Source organism: Canis lupus, unplaced genomic scaffold, assembly GCF_011100685.1.
Source record: "Canis lupus familiaris isolate Mischka breed German Shepherd unplaced genomic scaffold, alternate assembly UU_Cfam_GSD_1.0 chrUn_S71H230, whole genome shotgun sequence".
In the NCBI taxonomy this organism is placed as follows: Eukaryota; Metazoa; Chordata; class Mammalia; order Carnivora; family Canidae; genus Canis; species Canis lupus.
Genome location: NW_023331669.1, coordinates 1 through 15,600, shown reverse-complemented (window position 1 = coordinate 15,600; position 15,600 = coordinate 1). Strand labels below are relative to the sequence as shown.

The 15,600-nt window shown below is 36.3% G+C and overlaps 1 long non-coding RNA gene across 1 annotated transcript; it reads left to right on the top strand.

Moving 5' to 3' along the window:
- The first annotated feature begins 5,441 nt into the window (after positions 1 to 5,441).
- On the top strand, positions 5,442 to 11,178 carry LOC119879384. Its single transcript, XR_005387482.1, has 3 exons — positions 5,442 to 5,504; positions 9,557 to 9,634; positions 11,029 to 11,178. It is a non-coding gene; the product is annotated as an uncharacterized LOC119879384 (long non-coding RNA).
- Positions 11,179 to 15,600: the final 4,422 nt, after the last annotated feature.

Genomic DNA, 15,600 nt, shown 5'->3' with positions numbered 1-15,600 from the left:
AACGGTGTTGGGAAAATTGGGGCGCAACATGCAAAAGAATGAAACTGGAACATTTTCTTACAGCATACATAAAAATAAACTCAAAATGGATGAAAGACCTAAATGTCAGATAGGAAACCATCAGAATCCTAGAGTAGAACACAGGCAGCAGCCTCTGTGACCTGTGCCGAAGCAACTTCTTGCAAGCATGTCTCTAAAGGCAAGGGAAACAAAAGATGGATGGAGAGATGAGGAAATTGGGATTTCATCAAGATAAAAAGCTGCTGCACAGCAAAGGGAACAATCAACAAAATTAAAAGGCATCTTATGGCATGGGAGAAGGTATTTGCAAATGATACATCAGATTAAAGGGCTAGTATCCAAGATCGATAAAGAACTTATCAAACTCAATACCCAAAACACAAAAAATCCAGTTAAGAAATGGGCCAAAGGGGATCCCTGGGTGGCGCAGCGGTTTAGCGCCTGCCTTTGGCCCAGGGCGCGATCCTGGAGACCCAGGATCGAATCCCATGTCGGGCTCCCAGTGCATGGAGCCTGCTTCTCCCTCTGCCTATGTCTCTGCCTCTCTCTCTCTCTCTCTCTCTCTCTGTGTGACTATCATAAATAAATAAAAATTAAAAAAAAAAAAAAAGAAATGGGCCAAAGGCATGAACAGCCATTTCTCCACAGAAGACATACAAATGGCCAACAGATACATGAAAAAAATCTCAACATCACTAATCATCAAGGAAATAAAATCAAAACTGCACTGAGATTCCACCTCACACCTGTCAGATGGCTAAAATTAACAACTCAGGATACAATAGATGTTGGCAAGGATTCAGAGAAAGGGGAATCCTTATACACTGTTGGTGGAATGCAACCTCATGCAGCCATTTTGGCAAAGAGTATGGAGGTTCCTCAAAAGGTTAAAGATAGAACTACACTATGACCTAGCAATTGCACTACTAAATATTTACCCAAAGGATACAAAAATAATGTTTCAAAGGGGCACCTGCACCCCTACATTTATAACAGCAGTGTCCACAAGAGCAAACCATGGAAAGAGCCCAGATGTCCATCAACAGAGGAATGGATAAAGAAGAATGGATGAGCCCAGATGTCCATCAACAGATTAATGGATGCATGGAGCCTGCTTCTCCAAGGACTATTTCCTTCTGATATCTCGACAAATTGCAAAATACTTTGTAGAGCATTGGTCTCATATTTAACTATAACTACAATCTATTCTATCCTCTGTAAACACAATCTTTATGTGTATGCATGAATGTGCAGGGGTGTGTATGTGTATTTTTCCCCTATCTTCAGATGGTATTCTCAAATTAGATTATAAAATCACTTAAGAAATGTGTATTGTGATTAGCTTAGGAATAGTAAGTGCTTATATTAATTATATATTACTAAAATTTTTAGAAAAAAAAAAACCTTCTAATGAACTTAATGTTTTAAAAAGACCATTTCTTCAATAAGTGGTACTGGGAAAACTATAGAACTACATGCACAAGAATGAAACTGGATCACTTTTTAACATCATATACAAAAAATGAACTCAAAATGCATTAAAGATATGAAACCATGAAACCTGAAAATCCTAGAAGACAACATTGGTAGTAATTTCTCTGACATTGGCCATAGCAACACTCTATAGATATGTCTTCTAAGACATGGAATACAGAGGCAAAAATAATCTATTGAGACTACATCAAAATAAAACACTTTTGCACAGTGAAGGAAACCATCAACAAAAAAGGTGACCTACTGAATAGGAGAAGATAATTGCAAATGACCTAATAGAGGGCTAATATCCAAAATACACAAAGAACTTAAGCAACTCAACATCAGAAAAAAAAAAACAAGCAGTCTGATTTTTAAAAAATGGGCAAAGGACATGAATAGACATTTTTTCCAAATAAGACATACAGATGGCCCATAAATATACAAGAAATGCTCAACATCACTCATCATCAAGGAAATGCAAATCAAAACCACAATGAGATGTCACCTCATACCTGTCAGTACAGCTAAAATAAGGCAAAAAACAACAAGTGTTAGTGAGGATGTAGACAAAAAGAACTCTTGTACACTATTGGCAAGAATGTAAATTGCTAACATCACTGTGGAAACCAGTATGGACATTCCTAAAAAAAAATAAAAATAAAAGTACCACATGATCCAATAATTTCACAAAGGTATTTACCCAAAGTATACAAACATCAGTTCAGGACCCTGGGTGGCTCAGAAGTTAAGTGTCTGCCTTTAGCCCAGTTCTGTGTCTCTCATGAATAAATAAATAAAATCTTTAATTTTTTTCATTTTTATTTATTTATGATAGTCACAGAGAGAGAGAGAGAGAGAGAGGCAGAGACACAGGCAGAGGGAGAAGCAGGTTCCATGCACCGGGAGCCCGATGTGGGATTTGATCCCGGGTCTCCAGGATCGCGCCCTGGTCCAAAGGCAGGCACCAAACCGCTGCACCACCCAGGGATCCCTTTTTTAAATTTTTTTAAAATTTTTATTTATTTATGATAGTCACAGAGAGAGAGAGAGAAAGAGAGAGAGAGAGACAGAGACACAGGCAGAGGGAGAAAATAAAATCTTTAAAAAACAAAACAAAACATCAGTTCAAAGAGATAGATGCACCCTTATATTTACTGCAGCATTATCTACAAGAGCCAAGATATGTAAGCAACCTATGTTCATCAATAGACAAAAGGATAAGGAAAATGTATGATGTTGTATACATTTAAATATAAATTATATATAATATAAATATATATAAATTATATGATATTATATAATATAAATATCATATAGCCATGGATGATATAAAGGATGTTATACTAAGTGAAATGAGTCAGACTAAGAAAAATACTACATGATTTCACTTACTTATGGAATCTAAAGAATGAAAAAAAACAAAAAGTAGAACCAGATCTAAAAATACAGAAAAACCAATGGTTGTCAGAGGACTGGGAGGTGATGGGCTGGACAAAATGGGTAAAGGAAAGTGGGAAGTACAGGCTTCCAGTTATGGAATAACAAGTCATGGGAATGAGAGATACAACATATGGAATATAGTCGGTAGTAATTTAATAGTGATGTTTGGGACACATGGTAGGTACATTTCTGGGGAACCTAATGTCATGTATAAAGAAGTTGAATCACTATGTTGTACACCTGAAAATAACATAACATTGTAGGTCAACTTAAAAAAATTTAAAAATTTAAAAATTCAATTAGCATAGTATAAACTTTTGTAAAAGAAACTAATTTAATATTTTTTAATAAAAAAACTGGGATGCCTGGGTGGCTCAGCTGTTGATCCCAGGGTCCTGGGATCGAGTCCCATATTGGGCTTCCCATGGGGAGCCTGCTTCTCACTCTGCCTATGTCTCTGCCTCTCTCTCTCTCTCTGTCTGTCTCTCATGAATAAATAAAAACCTTTAAAAATTAATAAAAAAACTGTATCTTCAGAGTTATCAGCATTACATATACTGTAAGCATACATTTATATTCTACTGGAACATATTTGTCTTAAATTGAAATAGGTATATTGATTCAATAAGTTAGCATTACATCTACTAGAGAAATTTAAATTTATATACTGTTTGCCTCTAATTTTTATGATTCAAACTAATTTTGTAGTTTCATTTTTATATATTTGGGTATGTTAATAAACATGTTCATTTTTGCAACTTAAAAAGCTACATATAAAAAATGATATGGGTATAAAAAGCAAAATATATATTTATAAATCCTCTTAATCTGCAAAATACTAATGCATGACAGTTCAAAATTATCTACTTCATAGTTTTCTATATAAAATAAAAATTACTGTAATTTCAAATGATAATATCTATATAAGTAATACTCTAGTAGGAAAAAATAATGATATAAGCAACTTGATATGCAAGGTATGAAAGATATGACTTTGTTAAAAAACATAGTTTTATTCTAAAATAAAATGACTTACTGTTACAAAAATGCATAAGACCAAATGGTATATGAATACAAAATATTATAAAAGGATCCTTGAAACTATTTTCATAGTCAGGGCTCACTAATATTTGAAAGATTTATTATAGAAAAAATTAAAATTAGTATCAAATATTATACAGATGTAAAACTAAAATTTTGTTTCTCTTTTAAAATGACAATTTTCTCTTAGATTATTGGTCTTTTCTTAACCAGAAATTGTGATAACAAGGTTTTCTTTGTCTTCTGGGTAATCTCCTATGGCAAACATTCTGTGTTTTATCAGAATATTTTTCTGTGCTTTTTTTTCTGTGCTTTTTGTTGACTTTATTGTTATATCTTGATTATAAAAGTCACTCAGTTTTCTTACCGTCATATTGAAAACTCACAGCTCAATTATGGATGCTTACAAGAAAGACATTTAGTTCTAAGTAATAAAGAAAGATTGACAAAAAATGTTTCCAAATATATTGGGCAAATGCAATAAAATTAAATGTAGGAGTGATAATATTACTATCAGATTAGGTGAAATCTGTGCAAAAAAGCAGTAAGTAGAATATAGTATCATAAAATAAAGTGATAAGCATAATTTATTAATGGATAGAAATAAATCTATATATTTAAGAAATAGAGTAGCAAGCACATATAGCAAAAACTCCCCAAAATACTAGAAGGAATGATTAAAAACAATTATAATGGAAGTCATCAATATACCTTTCTTAAAATGGAACTTGTAAGTTGACATAACTAGTGGTTTTTCCAGGTGTATGTGTGCCGTTTTGTTTGGTGCTCTGTACTGAATCGTGTCCTCCCAAAATGCATACGATGAAGTCCTATCCCCTAGCTGGATGGCATTTGGAGATGGGCCTTTGGGGGCAGTTGGTCATGAAGGTGGAGCCTACGTGAGGGGATTGGTGCCTTCATAAGAAGAGGCCCTAGAGAGATCTTTTTCTGATTCCACCATGAGAAAAGAATCCAGAATCCAATCTGCCAGCATCATGATGTAGGACTTCCCCAGCCTCCAGAATTCTTGAAATGTCAACTGTTTAATCCGCCTAGTCTATAGTATTTTATTAGAGTAGCCTGAGCTGAATGAGTCATTTTATATCGTTTTGCTGTATGAAAGTTCTCCTCCACTAATATTTTATGTTCAAATTCACTACTAATCAAGGGAATGCAAATGGGATTAATAATGAACTATAACAGCATGCTCACCAGAATGGAAACGTTAAAAAGAATGGTTAATATTTTTGCTGCCAGGGATGAAGACAAAAGGTAACTCCCATGTTGTGAGTTACCCTAATCTTAGAAATACCTTAAGATTTTTTGTTTTGCAAAGCAACCTGCAACATCTATTATCATTTAGCATTTGAACTGCATGCACATGTTGACCCATCACTTGCACTTCTTGGAATCTTTCTTAGAAATAAAAGCATAACAATCAGCTGCAGAATTGGTCGTCATGGAGAAAATAATGGAAACAATAAACATTCTTAAGAGGAAAGCTGATTAAATTGTGGTACATCCAGGTAATGCAGCATTTTGATGGTTTCTTTGTTTCTTCCATTAATACTAGTATTTGTTTTTATTTAGCAGTGCTATGTACCAAACCACTCTACTCCTATAGTACGATGGTCAGTAAAGATTTCTGTCATCTAGTGTGTGTGTGTGTGTGTGAAAGAGAGAGGGGGAGGGGAGAGAGAGAGAGAGGGAGAGAGAGAATCCAAATAAACATGTAGATTACTACTGCAGTAGATACTGAGAAATGCTGTGAAGGAAAAATAAAAATATGAAGGAAATAGAAATAATATCGTGGGTTGGTTCACAAATTAAGTATGATTTGAGTCAGGAAAGAATACACTCAGATGATGTCCAATTCTGAGGAATTGAGGCAATCCTCCATTTTTCTTCTAGTGATTTGTCTTATCTCTGAATGGATTTCATCTCTTACTCCTAGTTGGCCTCTGACCATTTCAAGTAGTAAAAATAATCCTATGTCCAGTTTTTCATTTACTTTCCAAAGATATTCAGCTACCTACAAGTTTCTTGTAAATAACCCACTATATCAAGAGTGCCTCATTTCTTGAAACAAGAAGCCGGAAAGGAAAATGGTATTTATGACTGTGTACAATTAACCAGGCACTGTGCTGAGTGTTCCAGGAGCTCTCCTTCTATCCACCTCCAAATATGGGAGAGATCACTAGTCTTAAGTTTAAAGGAGAAATTTGAGATCAAGAAATACAAATATTCAAGTCTGAGAATTGGTAGGGTAGGTGTAGACATTAATTTTTAAAGATCGATATGTAAGGGTCTGGAACAAACTTTTACGCGACCCCAGATGTGTTTGCTTTATGAATGCAGAGACAAACATACTCTGTTGTTTCTATTAAGTAAGGTTAGTCATTTTACCTATACTCAAGGTATCCAAAAAATTAGCATCTGGTATAAATGTAATCAATGATTCCAAAGACACACCTGAGACACACCTGAGAAACACTCCTACAGGGTAGGGGAATACTATAATCTCTTTCTGAAGTTCATGAGAAGAAACATATATACATCGTCATCACATGTTCAAAGATAATTATCATGTCTATCAGTGGTAGCTGAATTAGTTTAGTTAAAAAGAACTATTAAATTAGTTAAGAACATATATCAGATTCATAAATACAAAAGGTTGGGATTTTAGAAAATCCCTGGATGAGAAGACAAAAAAAAGTGAGGTATTTGGAGACCATAGCGAATGGATAACCATGACCATCTATGAGGTGATTTTGTTAGAAAGTGCTATTGAGGGGACCCCTGGGTAGCACAGTGGTTGGGCGTCTGTCTGTGGCTCAGGGCGTGACCCCTGGGGTCCTGGAATCGAGTCCCGCATCGGGCTCCCTGCATGGAGCCTGCTTCTCCCTCTGCCTGTGTCTCTGCCTCTCTCTGTGTGTCTCTCAGGAATAAGTAAATAAAATATAATAAAAAAAGAAAGTGCTATTTGAGGATTGCAAAGTAGAGTGAATGGGTCATGTCACAATGAGCAAAGAAGGGGGCACACTTGGGACTTGGTCAACTAAAAGATGCTGCTTCTAATTATTGCCCCACCACCTCTTCTTATATTTCAGAGCAAATATTCAATCTTTGAAGCCTCCTCAGATTAAGCTCATATTTCAATATCTTTCTTTTACATGTATTAAATGTGTAATAACATTTCTATAAATGAAAAATATAGAATTAAAGTTCATACAATTTTCATAACAAGTGCTTTACTTCAATCACCATTTCCTACTTCTAAGGAATTAGAAAACACTGAGGAAATTATACAGATGATAAAAGATTCATATAATCTTCATATAGCTTATTTTCTTCTTTTAAAAATGAATTTGATTTGCACTCTGTTGTTGAAAGAACTCTTGTCTACTGGCTTTTTGGTAGAAAAGTAGAAATGCCTGCAGAGTCATCACGTAAAGGGTGGCCTGTGTGTGTGGAGGGGGGACTAATTGTGTCTGTAAAAATCTCAAGCACTCGAACAATCTTACCTTTATCTCTAGTGTTTTTATTCTTTACCACTGCTATCAAAACTGAAAAATATTCTTATTCTTTCACTTCAACTGGAAGTTAATGTCGTCTCTGAGGGGATATGTCTTTTTTTTTAACCAATCAGAGTTGTCACGTTTTATTTCCTTGCAAAATACTATGAGTGTGCTTGGAAGTAATAGCAATGTTCTGATTTTTGTTCAGCACCTAGCAAAGAATAAATTTTGGAATATGTGTTTTGATCTAAGTGATTCATTGGAAATAAAGTTCCATGTCAAAGACAATGGCACATGTCATATTTAGAAATCTTACTGCTTCTCTCAGGCCTCAGTAATGCTTTTGTCATCTTGTTTTGGCTTCCATTTTCATGAAGGTCCTTGAACCAGTCCCGCAATCTGTTTGCCAATTCCCTGAACTCCAGGTCACTGCATGCTGAAAACAAAGCAAAACAACACAAATCTTGAATGATAATTTAGCATAATGCCAATGCTAGTTCTCAAATTATTTCAATAATGAAAAGCAACAGTAATAAAGAAAGAAAGAAATGTAGTACAATTGTGTTTAAGCTTTTTAAAAATGAAAATTAAATATATGTTTCAAATATAATGAGATGTAATATAATGATGACATTTTGTCCAATAAAGGGAGATTATTAGTGGAGGTCTACTTCTACTCCTCAGTGGGGTATGGCACTTGATGGAACGTTCTTATTGATAATATCACATAAATTCCTTAATATTTGTACACTGAACAATTTTGTTATGGTAAGAAGGTAGATGATCTGGGGAAATAATGGGCTGAAAATCCAAAATGAATATTTACACATTTATTATAGGCCATAGCTATTATATGCTATGATTTTATAAATCTGCATTAGTATATTAAATCCAGGTTATATATAACCCTATATATTTTTGAGCATAGAAAAGCAAAAGCTATCTTATTTAACATCAGAAATGATTGTAAAATATTTAAGAAAACAATATAAATTTCTGTTTTAAGAATAAGGTGTTAGTGAACTTTGACATTTGGAACTTGAATTAATTCATTTAAAAATATTGTTACCTACCAATAATTATATTTCTAGAATAGTCTCTGCGATAGAGTAGTAGAATATTATAGATATGTATCTGTATGTATGTGTGTGAGAGATGAATGATAAAATATGGTGTGTCAAATTTAGTCATTTGTTGCCAAAATATTTTGAAAATAAAAAATATATTGTTTAGAGGACATCATTACTGTGGGTGTAACTCTTCTGCAAGTAGCATATATGTGATTTCCTGAACTGACTGCAAACACTCTTTAATAGTACTCTTGTTCATTTTGAAAAAAAATAATAATAACTTACATGCTGACTTATAAATGTCACATCACATTTAGTATAAACTACATACATCATCACTGTATGTATTATACACAATAAACATGTATAACATAATTTAACAAATGGAATATTATATGATGCAATATAATTTAAGACCATTTACTAGTATTAAAGAGAATCGAATTCCAGATTAACAGGACCTTCCAAGTACCCAGTAGGATGGGTGAGCCAGACCAGTAATGCATTCTGATATTTTAGGACAGTAGAGGCAAAAAAAGAAGATCCCAGAAGTTGCCAGGGGGGGGGGGAGAGTGACAAAGATTTCATAAACAAAGAATGAAGAATCAGAATGTCTGAATTTTTCATTAGCAACATTGGCAATCAGAAAGCTGAAAAACTGCTTCGGAAGTCTATATCCAGAAAAATCAGCTGAGAGAATTAGCTAAAGAGATGTGCTAACGTACATGACTTAAAAAAATAGCCACCCCCTTAACGTTTCTTTAGGAAGCTACTAGGAGATGTAACACACTAGACACAGAACTAAGAAAGAGGGTGGCCAAGACACATGAAATAAAAGATTTAGAGGAGTAGTGAAAGTAATGTCTCTAATTATGGTGAAGAGGAATCCCAGAATGCACGTTGCATGCCAAGCATAGAGGCGGATGGCAGGAGGTTTGAAAATCCTTGGTGAGGAGGTACAGAATTCATCACTATCCCTTCTTCATTCAGGGAAAACGGTGCCCTATAGTGAGATTCCCAGGAAGCATCACTTTTCCTGATAAGGACTACGATGGCTGAGACTGAATGGTAAGGCCACATGATGTGCAATCCTGGGTGAACGGTTACCCTCGAGCCCAGTATCTCTGTTTAAACAAACATCTAGGCAAGAGTCTTCTGATGTCATAAGCTTTTATGCTACAGAAAACAACACTTGCCTGAAAAATAGGGATTCTTCTCCGTACACATGTACACATTACCTGTCTCTGGAAGGATATTTAGACATAAAGCGGGTAAGCCTGATTATCTCCAGTCCAACAAACTGGATGAATATAGGAAAATGGTATGAGAGAGTCTTATTTTTACCATTCATTTTTTTCCTTTTGAGTTATGTGCTACATGCCTGTATTAATATTCAAAAATAAATGAAAAATTTCTTTTAAAAATTAATTACCATGCATTATCCTTGACCTACCAATTCCTTTCCTTGGAATTATCATCCAGTATACTACATACATACTAACTGATTTAAATTGGACATACTATTTATTCAGTACGTTTATAACAAGAAGTTACAGCTGTTAACGAAACTGTCCATGAGCTGTGGTCTGATGACATTGGTTAGATATATCCATCCAGTGAAGCTGTATAAGTCATAGAGTTTACAAGCTTACTAAGTGCTGATATAGACACCAACACACTATACAGCTTTTGGTGAAAAAAAAAGATGAGAGAAGGTAAGAGTGTTTTGTATGCTTGCATTTGTGTGAAAAGGAAGGAAAATGCATTTGTTTATATATGCCTAAAATATGTCTGGAAATACACATAAGAGATCAGAACATTGTCACCTCTGTAATGAGAATGCAGGAGGTATAAATTGCCCAGAGACATAAATAAGTACATTTATACTTTTAAGAGTTAAAGCATGTATTTTTAATCTAAGACTTAAAGCATATTAGTGCGGTAATTACTTTAAGCAAATGAGCATTTAAAAATGAATTTTAGTTCTTTATTTCCTTTACCCATCTTATGATTTGCCCCAAACCACACTCAACAAAAACCCAAAATTTATACAATAAAATATCTGTTGAAGAATGATGAAGTCTGTTGAACAGATTGGCATCTATTTTCTTGTCTTGCGGTTGTAAATACAGCATTCATTAGAGCATTAGAATGTTAGTACAGATGTTTTAAAAATTTGCCCAAAAGTGAAACATTATATATATCTATTGTGTGTCATACACACCTCAGTTTAAGTTTCAATATAAGGTCATGAATTTATTGTAATTAAATGTTTTAGGAATTAAGAATCCTTCAGTAATAATTATAATAATAATAATGGTAATAACAGCTAGCACTGCATACTTACTGTTAAATTATGTACATTACCATGCTTAATCATAGAAACTTTATGAGGATTGAGGAGGGGCAAGATGGCAGAAGAGTAGGGTCCCCACGTCACCTGTCCCCACCAAATTACCTAGATAAGCTTCAAATCATCCTGATAATCTACGAATGCGGCCTGAGCTTTAAAGAGAGAACAGCTGGAATGCTACAGTGAGAAGAGTTCACGCTTCTATCAAGGTAGGAAGACGGGAAAAACGAAATAAAGAAACAAAGGCCTCCAGGGGGGCGGGGCCCCACGAGGAGCCGGGCTGAGGCCCGGGCGAGTGTCCCCAGGACAGGAGAGCCCCGTCCCGGAGAAGCAGAAGCTGCACCAACCTTCCCGGGCGGAAAGGGCTCGCAGGGAGTTGGAGCAGGACCCCAGGAGGGCGGGGATGCCCTCAGGCTCCCTGGGACACTAACAGACACCTGCGCCCCGGGGAGAGTGCGCCGAGCTCCCCAAGGGCTGCAGCACGCGCACGGCTGGACCTGGGAGCAGCGCGGAGGTGGCTCAGGCGGCTCTGCGGAGAGGGGGCTGCGGGGCCAGGATCGCAATTCCAACAGCGCAGGCCCAGGAGCACAGGGCGCCGGGTACACAGCCCAGGATCTGGCCTCCCCCCAGGACAGGCAGAGGCCAGGAGAGCCCAGGACAGCAAGGACGCTCCTGCCCCGAGATAAGCAGATCAGCAGCCCCGCCCGGAGCATCCAGGCCCTGCAGACGCAGAGCTCCCTAGTTACTGCGGGAGCTGACTCCAGGGCTCCAGAGCTGGCCTCTGCCCACTGCACTTGTCCCTCCTGGGGCCTCACGGGGTAAACATCCCCACTGAGCCCTGCACCAGGCAGGTGACACAGCAGCTCCCCCAAGTGCTAATACCTGAAAATCAGCACAACAGGCCGCTCCCCCAGAAGACCAGCTAGATGGCCACGTTCCAGGGGAAGTCAAGGGACTTAAAGTATACAGAATCAGAAGATACTCCCCCGTGTTTTTTTTCTTTTTGATTTGTTTGCTGCCCCCCACCCTTTTTTCCCTTTATTTCTTTTCTTCTCTTTTTCTCTTTTCTTTTCTTTTTTTTTCTTTTTCTTTTTCTTCTTTCTCTCCTCTTTTTCTCCTTTTCCCAATACAACTTGTTTTTGGCCACTCTGCACTCAGAAAAATGACTAGAAGGAAAACCTCACCTCAAAAGAAAGAATCAGAAACAGTCCTCTCTCTCTCCCACAGAGTTACATGATTTGGATTATAATTCAATGTCAGAAAGCCAATTCAGAAGCACTATTATAAAGATACTGGTGGCTCTAGAAAAAAGCATAAAGTACTCAAGAGACTTCAAGACTGCAGACTTTAGATCTAATCAGGCAGAAATTAAAAATCAATTGAATGAGATGCAATCCAAACTAGAAGTCCTAACGACGAGGGTGAATGAGGGGGAAGAACGAGTGAGTGACATAGAAGACAATTTGATGGCAAAGAGGGAAACTGAGGAAAAAAGAGAAATAAAAGACCATGAGGATAGATTAAGGGAAATAAATGACAGCCTGAGGAAGAAAAACCTACGTTTAATTGGGGTTCCTGAGGGCGCCGAAAGGGACAGAGGTCCAGGATATGTATTTGAACAAATCATAGCTGAAAACTTTCCTAATCTGGGAAGGGAAACAGGAATTCAGATCAAAGAGATAGACAGATCCCCCCCCCAAATTCAATAAAAACCATTCAACACCTCGACATTTAATAGTTAAGCTTGCAAATTCCAAAGATAAAGAGAAGATCCTTAAAACAGCAAGAGACAAGAAATCTCTGACTTTTCAATACATTATATAACTGCCATACTAATTTTAGTAGCCATCCCTTTGGTATTTAATTTTTAATTTTCATATTTATTTTTTAATATTTTAGTTATTTATTCATAAGAGACACAGAGAGAAAGGCAGAGACACAGGCAGAGGGAGAAGCAGGCTCCATGCAGGGAGCCCGATGTGGGACTCGATCCCAGGATCCCAGGGTCACACCTTGAGCCAAAGGTAGATGCCCAACTGCTGAACCACGTAGGTGTCCCTAATTTTTTTTAAGATTTTATTTATTTATTCATCAGGGACAGAGAGAGAGAGAGACAGAGACAGAGACAGAGACACAGGCAGAGGGAGAAGCAGGCTCCATGCAGGGAGCCTGATGTGGGACTCGATCCTGGGACTGCAGGATCAGGCCCTGGGCTAAGGCAGGTGCTAAACCGCTGAGCCACCCAGGGATCCCCTAATTTTTAATTTTTATATTTTATTTTACTGAAGTATAGTTGACACATTAATTTTAGGTGTACAACACAGTGACTGGAAACCACTTTCAAACATTTTTATTTATTTATGATAGTCACAGAGAGAGAGAGAGAGAGGCAGAGACACAGGCAGAGGGAGAAGCAGGCTCCATGCCCCGGGAGCCCTATGTGGGATTCGATCCTGGGTCTTCAGGATCACGCCCCGGGCCAAAGGCAGGCGCCAAACCGCTGCGCCACCCAGGGATCCCGGAAACCACTTTCTAAGGACTTGCTTTAGATATAGGAATATTATTATTATTATTATTATTATTATTGGAACATTAAAAAATTATCTATTCACTTAATTTTTTAAAATGGTGGTAAAAAATGCATGAGATAAAGTTAACCATCTCAACTATTTAAAGTGTATGGGTAAGTGGTTTTAAGTACATTGACATCGTGACACAGAACTTCAAAATTTTTCATCTTGTGAAGCTAAAACTCGGTACCCATCAAACAACTCCCCATCCCCACCTTCCCTCAGCTCCTGGAACCACTATGCTATTTTCTGCCTCTATGAATTTGACTATGCTAGGTGTCTCCTGGGAGGGGAGTGATGCAGTGCTTGTGTTTTTGTGATAACATAATATCTTCAAGGTTCATCCATTATAGAGGGTGTCATCATCCCCCTTTTAAAGGATTAGTAACATTTGATTATTTGTAAAAACCATGTTTTGTTTATTCATTCACCTGTAAATAGATGGGAGTTGCTTCCACCTTTTGGCTGTTGTAAATAAAGATGCTATGAACACAGGCATACAAATGTCTCTTTGAGACTCTGCTTTCAATTCTTTTGGATATATATCATCCAGAAGTGAAACTGCTGGCTCATACAGTAATTCCACTTTTAATTTTTGAAGAACTGCCATACTTTTTCTACAGCAGCTGCGCCACTTCACATGCTCACTATTTCCAATTTTCTCACTTCCTCATCAACACTGGTTACTTTCTGTTTTACCAACAGTAGTCACACTAATGCGTGTGAAGTGGTACCTCATTGTGGTTATTTGCTGATTTAATATCAAAAAACAAATTTGAATGAAATGAAGGTTCTATATAGCAATGTTGCAAGATAGATGGGGTCTGGATGTTGAAGGATCTTGAATATGAAGCTAAATAATTTGGAATTTATTTTAGAGAAATAGAAGTTAGCAGAGATTGTAAAGAAAAGAGGTTTTCAATGCAGAGAAGCATTATGTGAAATTGAATAAACTAAATAAAGCATTCAAAATGTAGTTAAAATGGTCATTAAACTTTATGCTGGATTTTAAAATGTTATTCTGTATGTTGGCAAATTGAACACCAATAAAAAATAAATTTATTATTAAAAAAATAAAAAAATAAAATGTAACTATAAAGAAATTTATTATCTTTTTCTAAAATCTGAATTAATGGAACTTTCTTTGGAGTAGATGTGGGGAGGTTTGTGGTGTAATCTCATCTCTGCACTATTCACTTTTATTTTTTTTTCTTTTACAAAATAAAGAATCCAAATGATCATTTAGATTCTCAAAAGCAAAAGCCTCAAATCTCATCTTCCACTGATGATGTCATCAAGTTGAATATTAAAATAAGTTGCTAATATTTCTAAAAACTCAATTACATATTTTAATTTATTCAATTCACAAAACAGTGATTAAAGAGGTGCTAAAATAAAATGGCAATATGTGAAATTCAAAGTCAAATTTAACATAATTGAAAAATTACTTTACTGTAAAAATGAGTATAAGACCATTTCTTAAATTGTTCACATCAATTTAATAACATATAGGTAAAATTTGAATGTTAAGCAATATGAAATGTCTCCTCTGTGCTGGGCTCCTCTTATTTGATAAACTACTCTCTTACTGGACTATATATATATATATATATATATATATATATATATATATATCTATTTATTTATTCAAGAGAGACACAGAGAGAGGCAGAGACACAGGCAGAGTGAGACGCAGGCTCCCTGTGGGGAGCCCAATGTGGGACTTGACCCTGGGACCCCAGGATCACTCCCTGAGCTGAAGGCAGATGCTCAACTGCTGAGCCACCCAGACGTCCCAGGACTATATATTTTTGAAGCTTAAATAACCCTTCAAAGCCACTCAATAGTATTAATTTGTGATAGAACAAGACACTAAAAATCTTCCTCAAATGTTCACTCATATGGTTTCAAAGTACATTATAGGATGAGGAATGCAAGTAAACAGAAATTATGCAGACTTCTGAAAGTCATCCACAGAGAGAATTCATGGCAACATTAGTCAAACATAAAGCACAATATTTCAAAAAATGTAAAGCCATCTTTTAAAACAATGTTATATTGAGCCATATGAAATTGCTAATATTCTTTTTTTTTATGGTAGTCACACAGAG